General features: G+C 38.7%; 1 protein-coding gene across 1 annotated transcript in view; it reads right to left on the bottom strand.

Moving 5' to 3' along the window:
* The window catches only part of LOC122809216 (probable G-protein coupled receptor 33), a 351,141-nt gene that overhangs the window by 238,300 nt on the left and 102,366 nt on the right, over nt 1-10,475 (bottom strand). The window contains exon 3 of the mRNA XM_044080526.1: nt 10,143-10,274. The gene's annotated coding sequence lies outside the window, so the exon portion shown is untranslated. The remainder of the gene's footprint in view (nt 1-10,142; nt 10,275-10,475) is intronic.

Genomic DNA, 10,475 nt, shown 5'->3' with positions numbered 1-10,475 from the left:
CCTTCAATCACTTCTGCTGGCAGTTTTCCCCCCTGGATTTACATAATAATAATTATTCTTCACATTATTATACCACACACTTTTTCTTTCTCCATACCATCGTTTTTATCATCCACATTACTCTTTTTTCATGATACATTTTTCATTCACATATTCTTTTCCCCTTTTCTTATTCTTACAATCTCTAAAATTCTTTATAGTTATATCTAAACATTATCACTATTAAATTCTCATTTTCTTCCTTTGCCCACTTAAACATTCTACACAAGTTTAAAGAAGCAGAATAACCAATTGGATTTAGTAACATCAGTTCCTCTTCATCTTCACTCTTATAAAACATACCTCTTTTTCTGGGTTTAATCTTGAACCTCATATGAAAGAAGACAGCAATTGCACAATTTCCTTTTCATATTTTACTGGGATCATATATAAACATCTGACTTATATGCTACCAAATTCACCTGGTAAACCTTATTCTTGAGTGGTAATCAATGAGTCCTCCTCAGAAGGCATATTTCTTTACATTCTTTTATCAGCCCTGCTCATTGCATCAAGACTACATAATTTCTCCCAAATGTTATTCCTAGCAGACACTTCATTCATTGACTCCTCCCCTCCAGTTTTCACCACATTACCCAAACCCTTATTCAACGTAATTCTGATTTCCTTTAAATAACCATTCAGACAAACCAAAACTTTCCTCATCTGTATATTGCTCTTAGCAGCTACAACTATTCCATCTGCATATGTCAAACCTACCAGTGTTAACACTTCATTTTGCATCACATTGCTAGCATCTTTCTTTAAGCTTCTTCAGTCACTATTGCATTCAATGCCAGTGCAAACAATATTCCAATCATGGGACATGGTTGTCTTATACAAATTGCATTCATATTTCTTTACTCAGCCACCCATTCACTTACACTCTCACTCTATTATTCTGATATGCTGACATACACGGTCTCCTAATTCTATTACCTAGTCCATATATCGACTCCGTAAAATACAGCCAAAAGACCAAACAAAACGAAAAATCAACACCTCGAGGACTAGCCATGATAGCGACTCTGTAAAATACAGCCAAAAGTTTCTTTACTCGCATTCTATTAAGTGAACCATTTTGTCAAGTGGATATTTTTTCATCTTAACTGTTTGTGCTTGTGCAGTTGGGAGTTAGAGCCTTGGGGCAGCTTGATTTTTCGTTTTGTTTGGTCTATTCCATATATCTCCATAATATACCAGAAAGCATCATGTCCTACAGTCCATAAGTTTCGCATCCTCCTAATATCATCCAAAATTTTCCCACAACTAATAAAAATGTTGACATCCATTCCCTATATACTATACTTAGTTTCTTTCATAATATCCCCAATCCTTCCTTCCATTCTCTTCTGTATTATTCCCATAAAAGTTTTATAATCCATGTCATTAAGTATGATGGCTCTCCAAATTTTTATTACATTATTCTCATCATTCTTTCAAATATATCTTAACTACATTACTCTTTATAAACTAAACAGTCCTCCAACCATTCATTCAGTACATTTACAAATATCCTGCTTTTCCAGTTCATCAATTTCGGGCACTTTTCATACATATACCATCTGAGCCTGATACCGAATCAACATTTACTTAAATACTTTATCCAATTCACTAATATTAAAACATTCTTCCTTAACTCCTTCTGGGTTTTTTTTTGCTTTCCATTCTCTCTTATTTTCCATCATTATACTTTTATATATATTTCTCACATGCTGCACTACAATACTAATAATTTATTCTCGTGTTCTTTTTACCTTTCCTTTTACATTTTTCATTTTTCTCATTATACTATTGGCATCCTTTACTATTTTGCATGCATATGTAAATTCCACTTCCCTGCTGCTTTGTAAATAATATCTCTACCTAAGCAGTAATGTCTTCATTTGTTTTCTGTTTTCTTTTATAAATGTATTTTTCCATATCACGGTACTGTCTTGTATTATTATCTAAATTCTCGAATATATTTCTATAAATGTTCTCATACTTCACTTTTGCTTGGTACACTGTTGATAATGGTGTGGTTGACCTCTTTGGTCAATAGGAGCAGATGGCTGATGTGTGAGTGAGAGTGACAATCCCCAGGTAGGGGAATATTCCATCCCCCTGAGGTTGTGTGATCGCAGAGTTAGTCTAAATTATTAGCAGGGGGTTTTGGGGTACAGGAGCTTGACCCCCTGTAAAAACCCTTCTTTTTGATTTAGCCTGATCCAGGGTAATCCTCTGAGATTGTGCAGTATATGCCGGTGTTCCGCATTTTGATGTTTTGATGTCAACCAAACTGCTATTGTAATGGAATGTGTGTGTGTGTGTGTGTGTGTGTGTGTGTGTGTGTGTGTGTGTGTGTGTGTGTGTGTGTGTGTGTGTATATATATATATATATATATATATATATACACACACATATATTGTTATAAAGAAATTACATAGAACAATTGATATTCATATTAGACATTAAAGAGCTTTATGAAGCATTGTGGAGAATCCATTTTTTTTATTTGATGGGTAATAACTTTCAACATATCCAGGAACTTAATGACATGAATTAAATTCCATGTGAAGCCAAGAAATCTTGAGGCAGAGAACTGTACATTTTGATATTGTAGCCATACTGATGTAAATCTCCATTTAAATGTAACATATTTGAATACTATAACAAAAACTAAAGGGTACTTTGTAAACTGATTTTGTAAATGCTACTAGATGTGATGATGGTGGCAAGTTGTATATTAGATAAACCATACAGAAGCTGTCACTATGTATCTATGAGCATTTATTTGATATAAGAATGAAAAATTATAACAATACTATGTACAAATATAGTACAGCTTGTCTACATAGAAAAAAAAGATCTTACGGAGTGGAGTTGATATAGCGTAATGTTGATATAGGAATGAGGTGTAACCTTGAAAACAATGCAATGTAAAGAACTCTTTTGGCAAGTTCACCAAAAAGCAGACCCTCCTGGTTTAAATGAAAATACCATAAAAAGCATCATGAAATACAGCAGATAATAATCCATCTGATGTTGTCACAATACAAAGCATTTTTCTTTGTTTTAATACTACAATGCCATTTTATGTTATCATTTGATGTGCTTTACATTACTTCAGGTTTCTGATTGGATAAATGTCTTTGTTGTATCTATTTAAGGCAATCTTCATCTAGTCATTTGTTTTAAAGAAATCTTTATTTCAGATTTTTAGAAGAAATTACAAAACGGTTTTAGTCCAAATAAATGACTGAAAGAGCACTGGGAAATCCAATATTCCTTTATTTAAAATAACTTTAAAATTAAGCACTAACATACACTAGAATGATAGACTTCTTCAGAATAAATAGAAAAAGACCTAAAAAGGTCATAATGCCATGACTACCTAAAGTGACACACCCCCTTTTTAAAGCTGTTAAAGGGCTTTATGCATATGCGCACGAGTTTGATTCATATGATATACATGAATCTATAATGAACTAATTTGCAAATAAATTGTGTAAAATAGCCCTGAACTTATGCCAGTAAGCAGTAGTTTTCAGAGAGAATATGGAAATGCAAGGGGAGATTAGTTGGTGCTTCTGCAAACCTGGATGTTTTTACTGATGGGGTTGCTTGGGAAATGTTTACTTTTGGTGCTTGTACATACCTGGATATATTACTTAAGGGGTCGCTTGGGTGAATGTTGTATTTTGGTGTTTGTGCATACTAGGGCATGTTACTGAAGGGGTTGCTTAAGTGAATGTTCAATTTTGTTAGCTTATGCATAGTAGAACATGTTACTGAAGGGGTTCCTTCCATGAATGTTTCATTTTGGTGCTTGTGAATGTTAGAGCATGTTACTGAAGGGGTTACGTAGGTGAATGTTTCATTTTGGGATTTGTGCATGGTAGGATATGTTACTAAAGGGGTTGCTTGGGGAAATGTTTCACTTTGGTGCTTGTGCATACTAGGGCATGTTACTGAAGGGGTCATTTGGGGAAATAATTCAGTTGTTTCAGGGAAATGCTTGTGCATACATGGTCACACCGCTGAAGTGATTGCTGGGCAAAATAATGTAATGTATCATTTTAGTGCTTCTGCATACTTAATACAAACTAATGCTGTGTGAAATAATTCATTTGTGTGCCGGGAAAGTGCTTGTGCATACTTGGACAAACAAGTTTGTGGATTGCAACTCCAATATCAAGGGCAAAGCATAACTTTTACCAACAGATGTGCATCAATTGCAAAACTGCCTTAGTATCATACTATACTTTACAACATTTCTCATCTGTGTGTCATTGTTTTTAAGGACTTTTGCATTAATGGAAATGACCTCTGTGAATCATGCCTTCGCTACATTCATTTATATGCATCAGGAATGCCCCTATCACATTTGTGCAAGCGACTATGAATACCAGCCTATATTTGCATGTATAACCTGTGCTGTTCTGACAGGTGTCACTGTTTTAAGTCATGGAAGAAAGTTCTGATTTAACTTGGATAGAAGGAGGCTTCTCTGTTCACCTGTGAGAGAGGGAGCTTTGAGCAGCCATCTGTCCCTGGAGGAGTGGTTCCAGCCCAGAAGTTAGTAGTTTATAAGCCATTTTGGGCTAATTTGTATCTCTTTCATTTCCCTGCTGTAAAAACCTCATTTGCATGGTTTTGCACATCTGGGCAGCACTGGTTAGCTAGGGCTAAATTATTCCCGGCTCCACCAAGTCTCCTCTTCAGTTTTCCCCTTGAAAGTAGTCTAGCTCTCAACCTAAGCACTTAAAAAGCATCCTACAGTCCAGTACTTGAAAGTAGTCTAGCTCTCAACCTAAGCACTTAAAAAGCATCCTACAGTCCAGTACTTGCTCAGATCTAATAGCAACCACTAATATACCCCAACACTTGATTGCCCAGCAGGGCAAGGCTCATTATTCACTCCTCACCAACCAAATGACTAAGCAGCTCACCCTACTATTCAGGCATGACCAAAGGGCAATTTCAGGTATACTCTCTAGTCCAGCTGGTGAACCTGGGTATCCTGAGGCAATGTTACAACTTCCTCATGTACACAGACAACCCTCTCATCCTACCACAAAACATTAACATATGCAAGAGATGCAATTATGTAGCTAAACTGGAGGCTAAGCTCTCTCCACCCAAGACTGGAACAGACAGTCATGAGGAGAGGATTAACACTTGCACTACACCTCCAGCCTCACATAGACATGCTAAACCAGCACTGGTGAAAAATACACATAAATACACAAAATCATACTCGAAGGCTCTAAATAAAAACCTGCAAAAGCATCAGAGACCTCCAAAGCAGACACCCAAAAACCTGCACCTCCCATCACAAACCAGACAACACATAAAACACAAAATCAGTGTGCCACACAATCACAGCCCTTAAGGCAAAATAACATACCTAACACACTAGTAATAGGTGACTCTATAGTCAGGCACACTGACGTCCCACTGACTAGGCTGGACAAGGAGATGGTTACTGTAAGCTGCCTGTCGGGAGCCAGAATCCACCATATAACACAAGCACTCAGGTCACTCCAGAACAACTACAAATATGACTCTGTCATTATTTATGTTGGTGTGAATGACTTGAGATGTACCTCCCTGGACTACATGAAAAGAGACATGGAAGAGCTCTCTGATCATGTAGCCCAGGTGGGTATGACCCTGACCCTGAGTAGCATCCTGCCCTCACCAAGAATGATACCACAGTATAAAGAAAAAATGATGAATTTCAACAATTGGCTAAGCTTCTGGTGTCATTCAAAGGGGATCCAGTGTCTGTCAGCCTAAAACGACATACTCAACAAGCCTCGTTGCTTTGACAGAGACAGCTTGCACCTGTCACCCCTAGGCTTTCGAATACTGTCCAAGGCTCTTGCTGCCCCCATAGTGCCTTTTTTAGGCAAGGCTCAAAAGTCAAACCCACCTCCATAAATAGCACAAATAAAAAAATGAGGGTTATGCTACTCAATGCCAGGAGTTTAAAATCTCAAAATGCATGCACTCGAAGTACTCCTCAGTATGGAGAACGTCGACATCTGTGCAGTAACTGAAACCTGGTTCAAGGCTCCACAGAGCACCCCAGCACTACTGGGCTACAACTCATACCACACATTTCAGCCACAGAACATGGACCGAAACACAAAAGGAGTGGGTGTATCCATATTCATCAAGGATACCTACACCTCCGGATTAGTGGCGCAGCATGATACCTCTGAGATCATCCATGTGCAACTAACATTGGGCAAATCGGCAATGCAAATTGTGACCTGCTACAGATCACCCTCCATGACCCAGAACCACCACTCTGCCTTTCTAGAGACACTGGAAAACATGAAAGTCCTACCAAACACCCTGATATTGGGTGATTTCAATTACCCTACTGTTAACTGGGAAAACTACTCAAATACAAACTCCCAGGTTCAGTGCTTCCTGGAATTTATCAACTCAAATGCCCTGGATCAGCTGGTAAACTCCCCTACCAGAGATGAAAACATATTGGACCTGGTCATCTCCAACATGGGCGACAGGTGTTCCGCACCGGATGTCAACCCATCACTGGTTAGATCAGACCATAAACTAATCACTCTGGATGTCCACACCACACCACTACCCCGAACCAAGAAAACCACAGTGAAAATATTTTCTATAGCACTTAAGACAGAGGTGGTAAATTTCACAGCCCCCACTCTAAATGATAACAGTGTCCAAGATGCAGGAACCTTTACAAATGCACTCTATGAGCACCTACAAGGATGCATTGATCGTGCCATCCCTAGCAAAACCAAGACTCACTCCCCTAAGAGAAGGAAACCAGTTTGATGGACCCCTGCCATAAACAGGCTATACAATAGAAGGAGAAAACTAGTTTGGAAAAAAAGCAAATCCCAAGAAGGAAAGACATCCCTGATCAGTATCAGTAAGAAGCTAAGGTCTCTCATAAAATCATACAAGGCTAACTTCGAAAGAAAAATAGCCAAGGATTCGAAAGATAACCACAAAGCCTTCTTTAGCTATGTCAAGAATCTAAGTAGCAACTCACAGATATGCACTGAGCTAGTGCAAAATAGCACAAAATATACTGAAACTACTGATATTGCCAACATCCTGGCAGATAGATTCAGTGCAAACATCACCACCCTCTCACCCCCAAAATGGCTCACAACAATACCGGAAAAGTGTAGTGTCCCAGAAATCACAGATGCACAGGTGAAAACAGCCCTTTCAAAAGCCAAAAGCACAGTGTCAGTGGGGCCAGACGGTGTCCCAGGCTGTGTCTTGCATGAACCACAGAACGAACTAACCCCCCACCTAAACACACTGTTCATCCTCAGCCTCTCCACAGGCTATGTGACCATAGAATGGCACACAGCAATGGTTATTCTGCTCCACAAAGGAGGGGCCACAACTGACCCTGGTAACTATCATCCCATAAGCCTGACTAGCATGGTCTGCAAGGCTATGGAGCGCATCATCATGGAGCTCATTAACAAAGACATTGGGAACCTCCAAACACTTGACCTGTTCCAGTTCAGCTTTGTTAAGTGCAGATCATGCCTACTAAACCTGGTTGACTTCTTCGAGACAGTCACCAAGGCCATAGATGAGGGGAAGGTGGTTCACACAGCCTACCTTGACCACTCCAAGGCTTTTGACACCATTCTCCACTCGGGAATTATAGAAAAACTCATCAGCCTGAGCATAAACCCCTATGTCATGAGGTGGGTTGCCAATTGGCTTACAGACAGAACTCACACGGTAAGAATTGCGGGCTTCAGGTCCGACTCTAAACCAATCACAAGTGGTGTCCCACAAGGCTCGGTCTTGGGACCCCTACTGTTTGGCATATACTTCTCAGAAGTGCAGGCAAACACAAGAGGACTATGGGTAACCATGTTCGCCGATGACTGCAAACTGGGAGCCATAATTGACTCTCCGGCTGACACGGACATTCTCCAAAAGGTCCTTACTGAGACGGACACCTGGTGTCAAAGTCATGGTCTCGAGCTAAATGCCAAAAAATGCATAGTCATCCCATTTGGGAAAAACAAAACACCCATGAATTACCAGATAGGTGGCAGCCCCCTTAATACAGAAGAGGTAATAAGATATCTGGGGACCTAGGTAGATAGTAATCTCTCCTTTGACAATCATATTGCCAAAGTAGTTAGGGAATCCTTCTATGTAGCCCATCTAATTACTAAAGGGTTCGCATCTAGAAATAAAGAGGTTATAGTGCCCCTCTACTCGTCACTCATCAGACCCATCATAGAGTACAATGCCCCATTTGGGATGTACCTCACAAGACACTTCCAACAGCTGGAAAGACCACAAAAGTACGTCACCAAGAGGTTTACTGGCCTCAAATATATGTCCTATGCAGCCCAACTGGAAAAAAATCCGTCTGTACTCAGTGGCATATTGCTTAATCAGAGGTGATCTCTGCCTGACTTACAAAGACATGTCCAACTCAGAATTGATGGACACGCTCCACCTAAAGAAATCCAAGTCACTGCAAGCCACTCGCTTTAGTGAGCTAAACCTCGCCACAGCAATAAATAGAACATACTGGAGGGATAGATTTCTGCCACAGAGACTCCCCATGCTTTGGAACAAAATTCCTAACTACATTAGGCAGAGCCCCTCACTAACACTCTTCAAGAGAAACCTTGACGAGTGGATGGGTAACAGAAAATACACCCCTGGGATCACTTCATTGGCTCTTCTTGACAGAGGCTCAGTTAATTAATCAATGGGGCAGCGAAAACTGACACACTCTGGCTAGGCTTATAAATGCCCTTGGGCAGATAGCCTAGTACCTACCTATGAACCTATAGTATCACACTATTTATCCAGAAGGTATTTAAACTAGGGTTTTTAGAAGGTTTTCTGTGGTTTGCTAATTGTTCTCTTCTAGTTCTTTTATTGTGAAATAAAACTCTGCTTTTTCTCAACCATTCATACCTTCTTGTGGTGTTTGGCAGAAAAAAATGCTGTGCATCATCCTATCTTCTTTTAATTCTCTAATTCAAAATTTACAAAGCCTCAACATCATTCTCTGTCCACTTCATCTACCAAGCAAAATCTGCCCAACAACCCAAAGTAATGAAGCCAGTCAGTATTCAAACGGGGTGCAGCATGGCTTACCTTCTGCAAAAATAATGTTTTGTTGTTTTTTTTTCCTTATCTGTAGTGTATGAGAGATGAGTGCTGTTGAAATGAATGGTGGTACAATATTACGCGATTTTATATATATATATATATATATATATATATATATATATATAAAATCACGTAATATTGTACCACCATTCATGTGGTGTGTGTGTGTGTGTGTGTGTGTGTGTGTGTGTGTGTGTGTGTGTGTGTGTGTGTGTGTGTGTGTGTGTGTGTGTGTGTGTGTGTGTCCACTACCCTTTCTACTAGCAAGCCCCAGAGTCAGGCAAGCTGAACAGCCATTTTTTTACTGTGCTCGTCACAGAAACAGCCTTCTCATAAATGTATCCTACTATTTGATGTTCCCTCCCTGTATGTGTGTAAAACAACTAACAGCCTTATAAATATTAATTACTTGGACATAATGTCATTGTAACTGTTTTGACAAACACTTTCTTATAGAAGAAATACCTTCATCTATAAATAATTGTCCCTCTATTCCTTTATCTAAAATTAAAGATTTCACTTTCTTCAGCACTAGATATATTGTCACCATAAGGACTGATATAAACAAATGAATCTAATACTTTCATTTTCTTTCTTGTACTCTGCAAGTCTAACAATATGTCCCTCTTTGTAAATAGGCACATTTATTCCACACAAGTAGATAGTTTGTTTTGTCTGTTTTATAACAAGTTACTAAAATAATTTGCCTTATTCATTACTTTTAAATAGCATACCATCTATCCACTTTAGTCACTCATATAAACATAAAATGTTCTTCAGGATTGCTTTCTGACTACCATAAAAACAATCTGCTGTTGTTCTATCATAAGCATGCAGTTTGAAAATGGTGTTGCAATATAAAGGTCAAACAAAGCCTTTACTCTGTATAATTTAAGGCCTGTGATTTGGAACTGTGTCAAAACATGTCTCTGATCAGTTGACTTACCCAGTTAAATAACAATAAAATCCACTTGATAGGTTGATGCCTCTCTTACTGGATGGTATGGAAAAACTTTCTAGCCACATACATGCCACAAGATCCAGTCTAGGCTCTTTAACTTCCAGTGCTTCTGTAATCCTTAAGAAAATAACAGAGTAAATATCATGTAAAAGCTTCTTCAGCAGAAATACTGTCCTCCAATTAGTGAATGGATGTTATGTATGAGTGCAAATGATATGGAACTGTTATACATTGAGTGGTGCTTAGCAATATGAACATTTATGTTATTGCTTATACAATTCAGTCTATTTGTAACTTTTTATTCGTTATATATTATTA

Source organism: Protopterus annectens, chromosome 8.part0, assembly GCF_019279795.1.
Source record: "Protopterus annectens isolate FY-2018-M chromosome 8.part0, PAN1.0, whole genome shotgun sequence".
Classification (NCBI taxonomy): Eukaryota; Metazoa; Chordata; order Ceratodontiformes; family Protopteridae; genus Protopterus; species Protopterus annectens.
This window is presented reverse-complemented; position numbering and strand designations above follow the sequence as displayed.